Source organism: Chionomys nivalis, chromosome 1, assembly GCF_950005125.1.
Source record: "Chionomys nivalis chromosome 1, mChiNiv1.1, whole genome shotgun sequence".
In the NCBI taxonomy this organism is placed as follows: domain Eukaryota; kingdom Metazoa; phylum Chordata; class Mammalia; order Rodentia; family Cricetidae; genus Chionomys; species Chionomys nivalis.
In genome coordinates, this window is record NC_080086.1 from 59,423,518 (window position 1) to 59,436,459 (window position 12,942).

The window sequence follows — 12,942 nt, forward strand, 5'->3', positions numbered from 1 at the left end:
CTGCTCTCACCCTCGGCAGAGACTGAGAGCCGCCCAGCACCAGAGACTGGTTTATTCATTGCTGCCCTTCCTACCCCTGGGATTGTGCCTGACATACAGTAGGTGTTCAATAAGCATCTGCAGTGCAACCAGTGGTACACACACCTGCAGTTTCAGCCACCTGCGAAGCTGAGGCAGGAGGATTGAATGGGTGAGCTCCTGTATCAGTGGAGAGGCCTCGGGCTGCTGTTCACCTTTAGGGCAAGTTGGAAGCCACTGGGTGGGGCGACTCCCTCACTGAGCTGTAGTCTGGGTGATCAGCTAGAACAGAAGAGGTCAGTGGGTCACAAGCCAAGGATGTTCACAGTGGGCTGGTGGGCTTGTATGTTCTGTGATGTGTTCTGCAAGGTGTTCGGCAATGTGTTCTGCAGGGCATTCTGCTGGGTGGCAGGTCATAATGGGCCATTGTTTTGTACAGACCGAGTGGCAGAACCTGGAACAGTATGATGCTGTTTTTGCTAAAAACAAAACCAAACCACAGCTGGCTAGCTGACTGGCTGGCTGGCCCCCCGAGCAAATCCTTACGCCAACAAGGAAATGAAAACGGACCCAGAAAGTGATAAAAAAGCAGACTGCGTTCCTACAGACTTTCAGGTACCACACAGCTAAAGCTGCACATAAGGGCGATAGATAGCCTTGAGGTCCTTACTAACTCATTTTGTAGTGTCGGGGGTGGAACCCAGGCCTGCACATACTTCACAGCTGTACCCTCAATCCAACCTTATATATGAATCTTTTGTAAAATGATCTGAAGGGAATCTGTCTTAGCTTATAATGGTTTTGTATTGAATTGCTTGAGATATATGATTTCTAACTTAAAAGTGAATCATTTGGCAGTTCCTCATTTCTATGTATATAAAATGGCATGTCCCTAAAAATGCTTGCATACAAGGCCCACAGGAAGTCTCTCACAATCCCACACGTACAAACAAAGCAGCTGTAGGACAGACGGACAGGCTGTAGTATGGTTATCAAGCCTCTTGCCACAGGGCACATGACCTCCAGTTTATACAGCATCCGCTCTTACACATAACTAAGATACAATTTAATTTATAAATTAGTCACTCAGAGCAATAACTCAAAATAGAATAATAACCTTTTACTGTCATAAAATGTATTCAACAACTCATGAACTGCTCATTTCTAAACTCTTTCATTTAATATGTCTGGGCTACAGTGAGCCATACATAATACATCCATACATACGGCGCTGGGATTACAAGGGTGATTCATCACGCCTGGCACAAATCCACTGATACGAGGTGGTGAGAGACATCTAAAAGTGCTATGTAGAGGGGCGGAGAGAGCTGGAGATGTGGCTCGGTGCTACAGTGTCTGCCTCTCAAGTGTGAGGTCCTGGTTCCAACCTCAGGCAAACAAAAAAGCAAGGAGAGAGATGCAGGGAAGACCGCTGGCTGTGCAACACGAGAGCCTGAGCTCAGGTCCCCAGCACCCACATAAGAAGGCAGACGTGGCCATGCACGCATGCAAAGCCAGCACTGGAGGGGGGACAAAGACGGCAAAGTGGAGTTTGTTGGTCACCATCCTAGCTCCAGGTTAGGTAGAGAACCTGTCTCAAAAAGTAACATGGAGAGCGATGGGGGAAGGGACCTGATGCTGAACTCTGGTCTCCACACACAAGTGCACACGTCAACACACACACATGCACATGCACATAAGGTAGAAAGCGACTGAGAAGGCATGTAATGTTGACTTCCAACCTCCACCAGCACACATACACATTTGCACTCACACGCCCTACATGCACCAACACACATCAAGTTCATTCACAAACATGTATGCAAACATAAGGAATATTTATCTTGATCTGGAAGGTGCTGTTACACTGACATCTAAAGCCATTGAACTACAAAGCATCTCTGCATTTTCAGTACATTATACTGATTAAATTTTAATTTAATTTAATCGGGGGGAGGGGGTACCAGAGTCCAAACTTGGAGCTTCAGGTAAAGCACACACTGTATTTATTACTAACCTATAGCTCTGGATCCTTAAACCATCTTTTTACTTTAAAAAAAAAAATGCTATTTATTATTATTGTGTGTACCTTATGTGGCATGCCGGGGTCTCATGTGGAGGTTAAAGGACATATTTGTGGCATTCTCTCCTTCCACCACAGAACCTGGTGGTTTAACTCATTTTCAGGTTTGTATGGAAAATGATTTTGCCTGCTGAGCCATATCTCAGGCCCCGGTTACTGTTTATCTTTGTTGTTGCAGAGTTGGAATGGGGGTGGGGGTTTCTTTGTATAGTCTTGGCTGTCCTTCACTCTATAGATCAGGTTAGCCTCGAACTTAACAATTTACCTACCTCTGCCTCTGAGTGCCGGGATGAAAGGCCTGTACCACCACTTCTTGGTCCAAATGCTTTTTAAAAATCACAGGGCGGGGAGTAGCAATAGACAAGATCTCCTGAGTAAATTGGGAGCATGGGGACCTTGGGAAAGGGTTGAAGGGGAGGGGAGAGGCAGGGAGGGGAGCAGAGAAAAATGTAGAGCTCAATAAAAATCAATAAAAAATAATTTTAAAAAAATCACAGGAAAAAGTTAGGTACAGGAGCTCACACCTGTAATCCCAGTACTCGTAAGTCTGAGGACAGAGGATGGTGGTAAATTCCAGGCCAGACTGGGCTACATAGTAAGTTCCAGATTAACCGCCTCTCAAAAACAAAAACAATCCTCTTCCTGCCTCCCTGACCCCATCCCCCTAAGCCCAGCCTCAGCTCAGGTTTCCAAAAGAAACCACTAACCCAAAGCAGTGGGCAGGGAACAGCTCCCCCCACCCCACCCCCACAGCCCTGCCCATAACTTTCCCTAAGGATGTCAGATCTGCATGCTCCAGGGAAGTGGGAACCAGCAAGTTAATGGCCTGGTAACTGTTAAACAGGGCATCGGACCTCGCCTGGTGTTTACAGAAAGAGCTTGAGGTTGGTAGAGATTCATTGGTACAGAAAATGCCTTGTACCCTGAGCGAGGGAAGCCCGGTAGGCAGCCATCCTTGATCTCTGGAGCCCGGTCGAGCTTCTTGATCACCATTAGGGGTCTCTCCCAGGCTCCAGGGTTGACTGACTCCTGCTACTATCCCCAGACCCTGTTCAAATCTATTTCTCTCCCATATCCCCATAGCTTTATGCCTGTAACTCATAGCCCACCACCAACCTGGCTCCGGTCAGATCTATTCATGTCCTCTGGTCCTCTCTCTAAATGGGACCCTGTGGACATATTCTACAAACACACTTGGTTATTTAGCTTCTCGGTTTCTTTAAGCCCTCTACATCTCTGCCTACCAGACCAGCTTACCCTGCTTCTCTGTCCATAGGAAGCATCGATCGACTCTGATATCACCTTCAACTCGACCTCACTAAACAAACACTGGGTCACACACTCAAGTCTTCCTCGTGGCATCCTGTGGACGACAGTGGTCACTGCAGCAGCCACTCCTTCTAGGTTTCCAGCTCCTCGTAGCCAACATTCTAACCTCAAAGTCAAGGTTTCTTAACCAACTAAAGGAGACACATTAAGAATGAGCTCCCGGGGCTGGTGAGATGGCTCAGAGCACACTGGCTCCTCTTCCAGATGACCCAGGGTTCAATTCCCAGCACCCAGATGGCACTTCACACCTGCCCATAACTCTAATTAGCTCCAGGGGATCTGACACCTTCACACAGACACACACGCAGGCAAAACACCAATGCACATAAAATTTTAAAAGTATGAGCTCTAGTTCTCTTTCAGCATATGGAAGTTCCAGGACCGTAGCTGTTCCGCACAGCAACGTACATTCAAACACCTTCTTTAGCTGGGGTAAGTTGGCAAACACCAGGAAGCAGACCGCAGCCCCAAAAAGCCTGACTCTGGCCCATGACCACTGCTGAAGCGGAGATCAGTCAGTACGGACTGGGGTTCCAGGACAGCCCTCTATTCCCACCCAGATCCCCCAAAGGCTGAGGCTGGGCAGCATTCCAGGGAGTTCTTGTGATTGACAGCTCTTTCCTGTGTCCAGGAATGCACTCAGTGACTCATGGCACCTTATCACTGAGACCTTTGGAAACTTTCAGAGAACTAAATCTTTGACAAGTCGAGGTAGAAACACGGTCTCCAGAGCCCAGGCTGCCTCTGGGGGGGCGGGGGGCAACACCTGCCACAGAAATGGTAGCAGGGCCCCACGCGAAGGTGCGGGGAAGCAAGACGGAATATGAGGTACTAAGGACTCCCCCCTTCAACACCCTCTAGCTCTAAGGACCAGAACACCTTTGTCTCCCATTTTATCCAGACCCAACTTCACTTTCATGTCCCCAACAAACTGGTGGCCCAAGCTCTGTAAAGCCAAAATGCACAGCTGGCCATGATGAGGCTTTTGGAAGCCCAATTCTGTACAGTTCAAGTAAGGCAGGCGCCTAGGCAGCTCTCAACTGGCCCATCTGTGGAATGGGCTCTTTCCCCACTGCTTGAGCCTCCAGATTCTTCCAAGCAGATGAGATCCACAGCAGGGTACAGAGGGGTTAGAAAGTCAGGGAGGCTGACCACAACAGAGCTACAGGCAGTAGGTGCCAGGGTATCTCCCAAGGGACAAAAGCTCTCGCTCTGGACTGCGCCACAGCCCTTGCCACACACCACAGTGACCCAAGACCTCGTGACACAGTCTAATCAGAAGCTCTAGAGCCGAGCCCGGCTTTACAGCTTACCGCAAGCTTATTCAGCCTCATCTCCCTCAATCCCCTCAAGGACAAGGCGAGGCTGGCCTTAGCGTCCTTGTCGCCTGGACAGCCAAGCCCAACCTAAGAGAACTACCTAAAGTCACCATTAAGAGGGACACATTTTGTCTGGGGACAAGCATTGGCTCTTAGATAGGGACATACCCAATGGGTAGCATACCCCGCCCATTTCACAGGTGAAGAAACTGAGGACAAAAAACCTTGCCCAAGGTTAACTGGATGGCTGAGCCAAAGTCTAAGACAGCCTCTAACAATCTGTCAATGCCATCCTATTGTGGGCTCTCGGCTGATGCCTAGGACCCCCTCCAGCCACCCACCATCATCTTGCTAAAACACTTCCCCTTCACCCCCCATTCCCCGATGACTCCCTGATAGAGAGGGAGGCAGGCAGGCGGTTGCTAAGCACTCACCCGCTCTCTCATAAAAATAAACTCCTTCTGGCTTAGAGGCTCTGGGTGAGATCCCCTCCCTACCAGCCAAAAAAAAAATTATTTAAAAAAGATCTCCATGACATTTATTTAAAATCCAGCTGTGCCAAATCAGAGGCCAATTTACTGACATCCAAATGGAGCCACGTGCTACCAAACCGCAGTCCGAAGACCCTCTGGGTCAAGCGCCTGGCCAGTCTCTGAGATGATTTATTTACCCAGGCAGGAAACGGGGGCCCAGGCTGTCTCCCAAGCCTTTGGGGCTGGTCCTGGGGGAGGCAGGGATCTGGCAGAGGCCTGGCAGTGACCAAAATAGCCAGGTCCGTGGCCCTGCCTAGCACACGCCTCCCTTGCGGCCAGGCTAGTCTAGGCTGAGGCTTTGGGGCTGTAGAACCAGGGGACCTGTTTCTGAGACTGGCTCCTTGTGTGGCTTCCCCAGTGGAAGCGGACCAGAACCCTCCCACCCAAAAGAGGAACCTACAAAGGGAAGGAGTGAAATGTGGAGGAAGATCTGTCCAGCTGATCCACTGGCCATTGCCCCTGGCTGTCCCTCCGGGCCTCAGTTCTGCTACTCAAGTCAGGGGGCGGCTGTCATTGCTACCTGCATGCCACACCCAGGCAGCACCTGGAGCCTCTCACCTCTCCTAAAAGCTACAGAGATCTAAAGATGACCACTGGGCCCACTGGGCACAAGGGATGCCCTCTCAGGTACCGCTGAAAGACACCAGACTTGTCCACAACCAGGGACCCAGAGACACGGTTACATTCAGGGACACACACGTGCCTACGACCAGGGTTCCCGAGACAGAAGACACAACCACACCTACAGGTTCACATAGGCAAGACATATATAGCAACACACGAGAGCGCACATCAGAAGACACACGGCCACACTACTCGCAGGTATAACAGCCCAGGACACAGCCCATCACACACCCTGGGGTGCACATGTGCACGGCTGCCTGGACTGCAGAAATAGCCACCCTCACAAACAGAGACATTCAGGGACAAGGAGAAACCCCGTGAAACACACACGCGCGCGCACACACACAAACACACACACACACCTGCCGCCGCACCAACAGCCCCAGCCCCTTCGCCAGGGAAACAATAACTCCCTCGGCTCCGGGGCTTAGCAGGAGACCCTCGGTCACTCCCTCGGCAGAAAAGGGGATGGCGGAGAGCGGGGAGGCCAGACCTGCAAGGGACGCGGGGAGATGGTGGAACGCAGCCCGGGAAGGGGGCTGCAGTCGCGGCCCGCACGCCCTGGGTACCTGGGTTGCTAAGCCCGCGGCCGCGGCGGATGGCCCGGGACTGGCGGGACTGGCGGGACTGGCGGCGATCGCGGCGTTGGTGGCTGGGCACGGGAGCTCGACTGCAGCCAGGTCCCGGAGCACGACGCTGGCGGCGGCGCGGAGGAAGCGGTAATTTATAAGCGGCTTCTCCCTGACCTCGCGTGTCTGTTGTCTGAACAGGCAGCTCTCCGCATCACCCATCCTGCTGGGTGGAAAAATACCAGCTTGGCCGGGCCTGGGGCGGGGCCTGGGGCGGGGCCTGGACTCTCGGTCACGCCCACATGCGGGACACACACATACACACACATACACACACACACACACACGCATGCACGCACGCGCGCACGAGCTCGGACACACAAAGAGCCCGGGCTCGCTTCGTCGAGCGCGCGCACCCATCCTCATGCTCTATCGAAATGCTGGTGGCAAATGGCACTGCTCAGACCTCTCTTTCGGGCGATGAGGAACTAGAGATCAAGACCCCTGGCTCATCTCCTGTCCTGATAGCCACTGCCACATCACAACGCTCTCTAGCACATCCACCTAGCTCTGGGGATGAGGCCTGGGGCTGCTGCAGCTGCTAGGTCTGTGCCAGAATCTCTTCCTCCTCCGCTATGACCTCCTGGCCAGTGGGCAAGCTCTGGGAGCCTGGCTGAGCTGCTGTGGAAATGATCACTGGAGCCAAATCCCCCGGCCCACATGAGGCTGTCCTGGCTTCATCGTGGGCTGTGTGACCTCAGGCAAGTTCCTCAGATTTCTGTGTCTTGGTTTCCTCATCTGTAAAACGGAAATAAAAATAGTGGAACTCATCGCTTTTGGCTGCTGGGAGGCTCCAAGGTTAACAGAGCCCGAACAGGGCACCAGGCACCTCCGAAGTGCCAAACGAGTGTCAGCAAATGTGACTATTTTTAAATGGAGATGGGGAGTGTGCCATTATTCTTGCCCTTATTTGAATGAGCAGGTCCTCTCTCTGATTGTACACACCCACAGCCTGGCTGAGCCTGAGGAGGCGCTGTGTGACCTTCGGTAAGGCCTTCCCCTCTCTGAGTGCCCACTTCCTTTTCTTTCCTCTCCACTCTGTCTGCACACAAGTGGCTGTTAATGTAGCATGCCTCGTCTTTTGCCTCTTAAACTGAAAATAAGGGCCCTGACCTGGCCAGCCCGAGCCCATTGTCCTAGGCTGGCACAAAAGCAAAATAAAGGAGGGGGCATTTTTTCTCTAGCAGGCCTCATTCAGTCCCCCTGCCATTGGGCTCCAGTTTGTCCTCCCACCAGATGCCCCCAAGACCACCTCCAGCCTGTCTCCACGGTGGTTTCTCCTGTCTGTAGTCCAGGAGCACACACAAAAGGCCGCAGGTAGCTTCTGCTGCTGCTCTTCTGAATGTAACACTAGATAGAGGGAAAACTGAGGCTAGAGGAGAAGGGACTTCAGACAGTGGGTATGATGGCTCACGCCTATAATCTCAGCACTTGGGAGTGCCGGGAGTTCAAGGTGAGCTTGGACTGCATAGTAAAACCTGAATTTAGAAAAAAAAAATTAGATGGGTAGTGATGATGCACACCTTTAATTTCAATATCCAGGAGGCAGAGGCGGGCGGATCTCTGAGTTTGAGGCCAGCCTGGTCTACAGAGCCAGTTCCAGGACAGTCAAGGCTACACAGAGAAACCTTGTCTTGAAAAACCAAAAAAAAAAATCCACAGTTTTCCAGACTTACATGTAACTACCCACACCACAAAGGGCTGAGGCCAAGGGGCAGGTTAGAGAGTAAGGAAGTGGCTGAAGTTTGAACCCAGAGCACACTTGAGGAAGCCAGGGACACTGGGGGCAGGCAGAGGAACCTGGGGCGGGGGTGGAGGAGCAGAGGAAGCAAGGGCTGCAAGGCTGCGAAGGCCTTCAGGCGCGACATCACAGGACTATGCAGACAGCCAGGGTAGTGGAGGGCACAGTGCATAGCAGGCCCAGGGAGGCAACTGGAAAGTCTCTCGGGGAAATGGTCCACAGTGATGGCTATGAAGAATGGTAGGGACGTGGCTCGGGTCCCCATCCACCTTTCCCCTCTGTGATGTCAGCTCTGTAAGCATGAGATCTGGTCCTTGACTCCGTCAAGTGCACAGGACTTCCCAGGCACGGTGCACAGAAAGTGCTCAAAGGTATTGATTTATTGCGCTTTGAGATGGGATTACCACTACATTGCCTAGCCAGACCCCAAATTGTTGAGATCAAGGCACCCTACTGCAGAGCCCTTGGGTGGCTGGGGTCACAGCTGAATGCCACTTGGGTCACCACGCTTGCTATATTTATTTTGTTTAGCTTCCTTTCCACAGCACTTTCATGGCCGGCAGAATTCACTTCGTGTAAATAGGTCCAACCCCTCGCCAGAGCATCTCTGTGAGCTAGCTCGGCACTGCTATTTCTCCCACTTTGCAGAAGGAAAAACTGAGCCACAGGGAAAATAACTAGCCTGGGGCTGCTCGGCCAGTGAATCACAGAGCTGGAATCTAAACGTAGACCGTCTGTATGCTTCCAGGGGGGGGGCTTTGGGAGAACCCAGCCCCAGGTTTTGGGTGCAGCAGGTTGGTCAGGCGTGAAGCATGAGCTCAGCATGTGAGAGGCCATGGACTGTCAGAGGAATCACAGGTCTCAAATGGGGCAGGCTCTGCTGAATGCAGCTCCAAAGGCTTTCCCTGTACTAGGCTTCATCCGTTGTGTTTTGAGTTTATTGCCACAAATGAGAATTGAGGTGATTTTGCATATACAAACACCTGTCTCCCCAGCTGTTCAGATGCTTGGACAGGACTGCTAGGCCCAGGAGTTTGGAGCTGGTCTGACAATATAGGGTCACTCTGTCTTTTTAAAACAAATAATTTCACACTGTGGGGTGGTAGTTCATTCCTTGAATCCCTGAACTTGGGAGGTAGAGGCAGGTGGATCTCTGAGTTCAAGGCTAGATTGGTCTACAGAGCGAGTTCCAGGACAGCCAGGACAATGCAGAGAAACCAATATAATAGTAATATTTCAATCCAGGCATGGTGCCACACACATTTAAGCCCAGAACTCAGAGGGCAGAGGAAGGTGAATCTCTGTGAATTTCAGACCAGCCAGAACTACATAGTAAGACCCTGTCTCAATTTATCCAGACACAATGGCACACACTTGTAATACTAGCATATAGGAGGCAGAGGATCAGGAGTTCAAGTCCAGCTTTGGCTACAAGAGACCCTGTGTCAAACAATTTAAAAATAAAATAAAATAAGTGTGTGTGGAGGGGGAGATAGATCAGCAGAGCTCAGACAGCTCTTGCAAAAGTTCCCATCACCAATATCAGACAGCTCACACCACCTTTAACTCCAGCTCCCAGGGGATAAGATACTTCTTCTTGATTCTTAGGACACTATGTGCATGCACACACACAAACACACACACACACACATACACATTAAAAAATAATCTAAAAGAGATGAATAAACCTATAGTTCCAGCCCTGAAAAGACTGAGGCAGGAGCATTGGCTGTAGTTTAATAAGATCCTATCTCCAAGAACAAAACGGAAGGGCCAGCAAGTTGGCTCAATAGATAAAGGTGATTACTGCAAAAGAGATCCAGCCTGACTCTCCAGAACCTATATGGTAGGAGAGCCAACTCATACAAGTTGTCCTCTGACCTCTGTACACATTGTGACACACACACACTGAATGAATGAATGTGAAAAAAAAAACTTTAAAAAGAAAATTTGGATTCTCTTGAAGATTGTTAGAATAGGCCCCCTGATGGCCCATCACCTACCTGTCCAAAACTATCAAGCACTGAAGGCTTCCTTGGCATGCTCACATGCTAGACATGAACCAACCCCCCGCCCCTCGCCAAGGATATCCCAGTTACTCCCTAGCTTGCAAATGTCTCCGCGAGGCTGAGCTGGGACCCAGGCCCAAGCCAGTGGTGGGAGCTGCAAGATTCAGAAAGAGCTATTGGGCACCCAATGCACCGAAAACACTGGCACTTATGAGGCGCTTCAAGGAAAGCCAGGCAGAAGTTCCTTCTATGAGCCAAATATTGGCTGACATTCCAATGGGACCGACTCATTTCAGGAATGAAAAATCGATGTTCGGGCAGAGCTCTTGGGGACACGCGCAGGGTGATGGCCAGGGTTTGGGCTTTTGGTCTGCGGCTGTTATTCACAGCAGTGAACACGGTTTGTAAGAAGCCACTGGGAGCACATTACTCACTCAGAAGTTCTCAATAGTGACATCAAATCGATCCAGGGCTTTGAATGAAACCTCCCGACCCTGCCAGAGGAGCTCCTGTCCTATCTGTCAGGTCATCAAGAGTAGCGGCAACGCTGAGGGCGGCAAAGCGCATGCTGAGCCATCTGGCCAGCTCAGGAAGGCCACTTGGCACCAGCTCTGCAGAGGATCGAGGATCATCTTGGCCAGCCTCACAGGGCTCAGAACACCATCCCCCATGAAAGCCGTGAAGAGACAAGCAGGCCATTAGGTGGCCAGCAATTCTTTCCCCAGCAATATCGCTTTCTCCTAGGCACCCCCTCTCCAGTGTGTCCACATGGCCAGCAAAGCAAAGCACCAGTGGTCACACCATAGAACTTGACCAGAGTACCCTGCCTCTCAGGAACCTGCGTCCTGCCTACCTGCCTTCCTCTTGCCTGCTTGCAAATCCCAGAGCCCGTTATGGGCTGTGCCACCAAAAGTGAAGCATAGACCTCTCCGTGCCTCACTGTTCTGATCTGTACAGCCAGACTAAATAAAACACCAGTTCCCCCGCATTGCTGTGAGGGTCCACTGGAGATGGTTCATGGGAAGCACAGAGCAGGGTCTCTGGCACCGTTCACCACGGGGCATGTGAAAGTACTCCTCTTACCCTTATGCTCCCTGCCTGGGGCCTTCCCTCTTCTGAGCCTTCGTTCGTACTGGTCTTCCCTACCCAAAGCATGTCGCCCATTGGCCTCCTGCAGCCTGGGACTCAGCCAAAACTGGAGCTCCAAGCAGGAAGTACCCAGGAGGCAGACTCCCTAGCAGTGCCCAGCATGCAGCCAGCACAGAGGAGCATGGGAAACCATTGCCGGATGTGGTCTTGGGGAGGTAAGTCCCTGAGCCCCACTTCCTCCTCTGTCTGAGGGAGCAGACTGCGCTAGAGCCAGAGAAGGAAGGTATCATTGAGAGGCATACTGCAAAAAGGACCAGGGACCTGCAAGCAAGTACACATTGCTGCACGGCTGTGTCAGGTCCCTGGGAGTGACTGCAGGGGCCAACTTCTTCCAGGCCTTCTCCCACCCCTAGCCCACCTCCACTTCCGGCTGAGAGCATAGGAGGGCACCACCACCTTGGAAAACAGCTTGGCAGTTTTAGATAAGGTTGGAAATTTCTAGTAAGGCTGAACTCTTGGCCTGTGAGCGAACATGCCCACGCCCAAGTGCTGAGACTCAGAATCCTACCCCCTTGTGCAAGAATGTGAATGGCCGCACAATTCATGGCAGCTAAAAATGGAAACAGCCTGGTTGTATCAACAGGAAAATAGAAGCCGACTGATTGCTTCTCTCGCAAAAGGACTCCTGGGATGCGCAGAACCGCGAGGGAGCTCAGAACACCCTGGGTGAGAGAAGCCAGACTCCCTGTGGTTTCATTTATATGGAAAATCAGACCGGGTTCTGAGAGCAGGGCTGCTGTGGGGAGGGGAGTGGCAGAGCACTGGGGGACCAGAGTACCCTGGGACTCAGTGGCCTGTCCTGAGGAGGCCACACGGGGCTAGATGAGCACATCTGAATGCTTTTTCTGTGGGCAGTACACAGATCTTTGATCTGCAGTCCACACCCCCACCCCATTCTAAATACTAAACCAAGGGGCTGAAGAAACAGCTCAGCGGTTAGGAGAGAATACCGCTCTTGCTAAGAACCCAAGTTCAGTTCTCAGTGCCTGTATCAAGCGTCTGGCAGAGTCTGCAACTCTGCCTCCAGGGGACCTGGTGCCCTCTTCTCTCCTCCTGCCACGCCAGCACATACCCACCCACAGACACCCATACTTATATATAAATAAAGATCTTTAAAAGTAAACGTTAAGCAAAGAAAGCAGGACTGCCTTAAACTGGGGATGTAGCTCAGTAGGTATAGCACTTTTCTAGAAGTCACAAAGCCTTGACTTCAGTCCCCAGTGCTATATACGCTAGACTTGGTGGCACAAGCCTAGAATCTCTGCACCTAGGAGGTTGGAGAGTCATAAATTCAAGGGCATCCTTGGTTACGTGAAGAGTTCTAGGCCAGTCTGGGTTACTTTAGACTTTATCTATAATTTAAGAAAAATAAGGAAATATTGTATTTACATTGAACATATCCAGAATTTTTCCATGTTATCATTCCCTGAAACATGCAGCAGAAAAACTGTTAACGCAGCATTTACAGAGCATTATGTTATTCTAGTTATTATTTTCTGTCAGTGCCT

The 12,942-nt window shown here is 51.2% G+C and overlaps 1 protein-coding gene across 3 annotated transcripts in view; it reads right to left on the reverse strand.

Moving 5' to 3' along the window:
* Window positions 1–6,689, reverse strand: part of Slc6a6 (solute carrier family 6 member 6) — a 74,954-nt gene extending 68,265 nt beyond the window's left edge. For 2 of the 3 annotated variants that reach the window (XM_057762526.1, XM_057762507.1), the window contains exon 1: window positions 6,400–6,689. The gene's annotated coding sequence lies outside the window, so the exon portion shown is untranslated. The remainder of the gene's footprint in view (window positions 1–6,399) is intronic. The other variant, XM_057762517.1, reaches the window with a different exon arrangement.
* Between the last annotated feature and the right edge of the window lie 6,253 nt (window positions 6,690–12,942).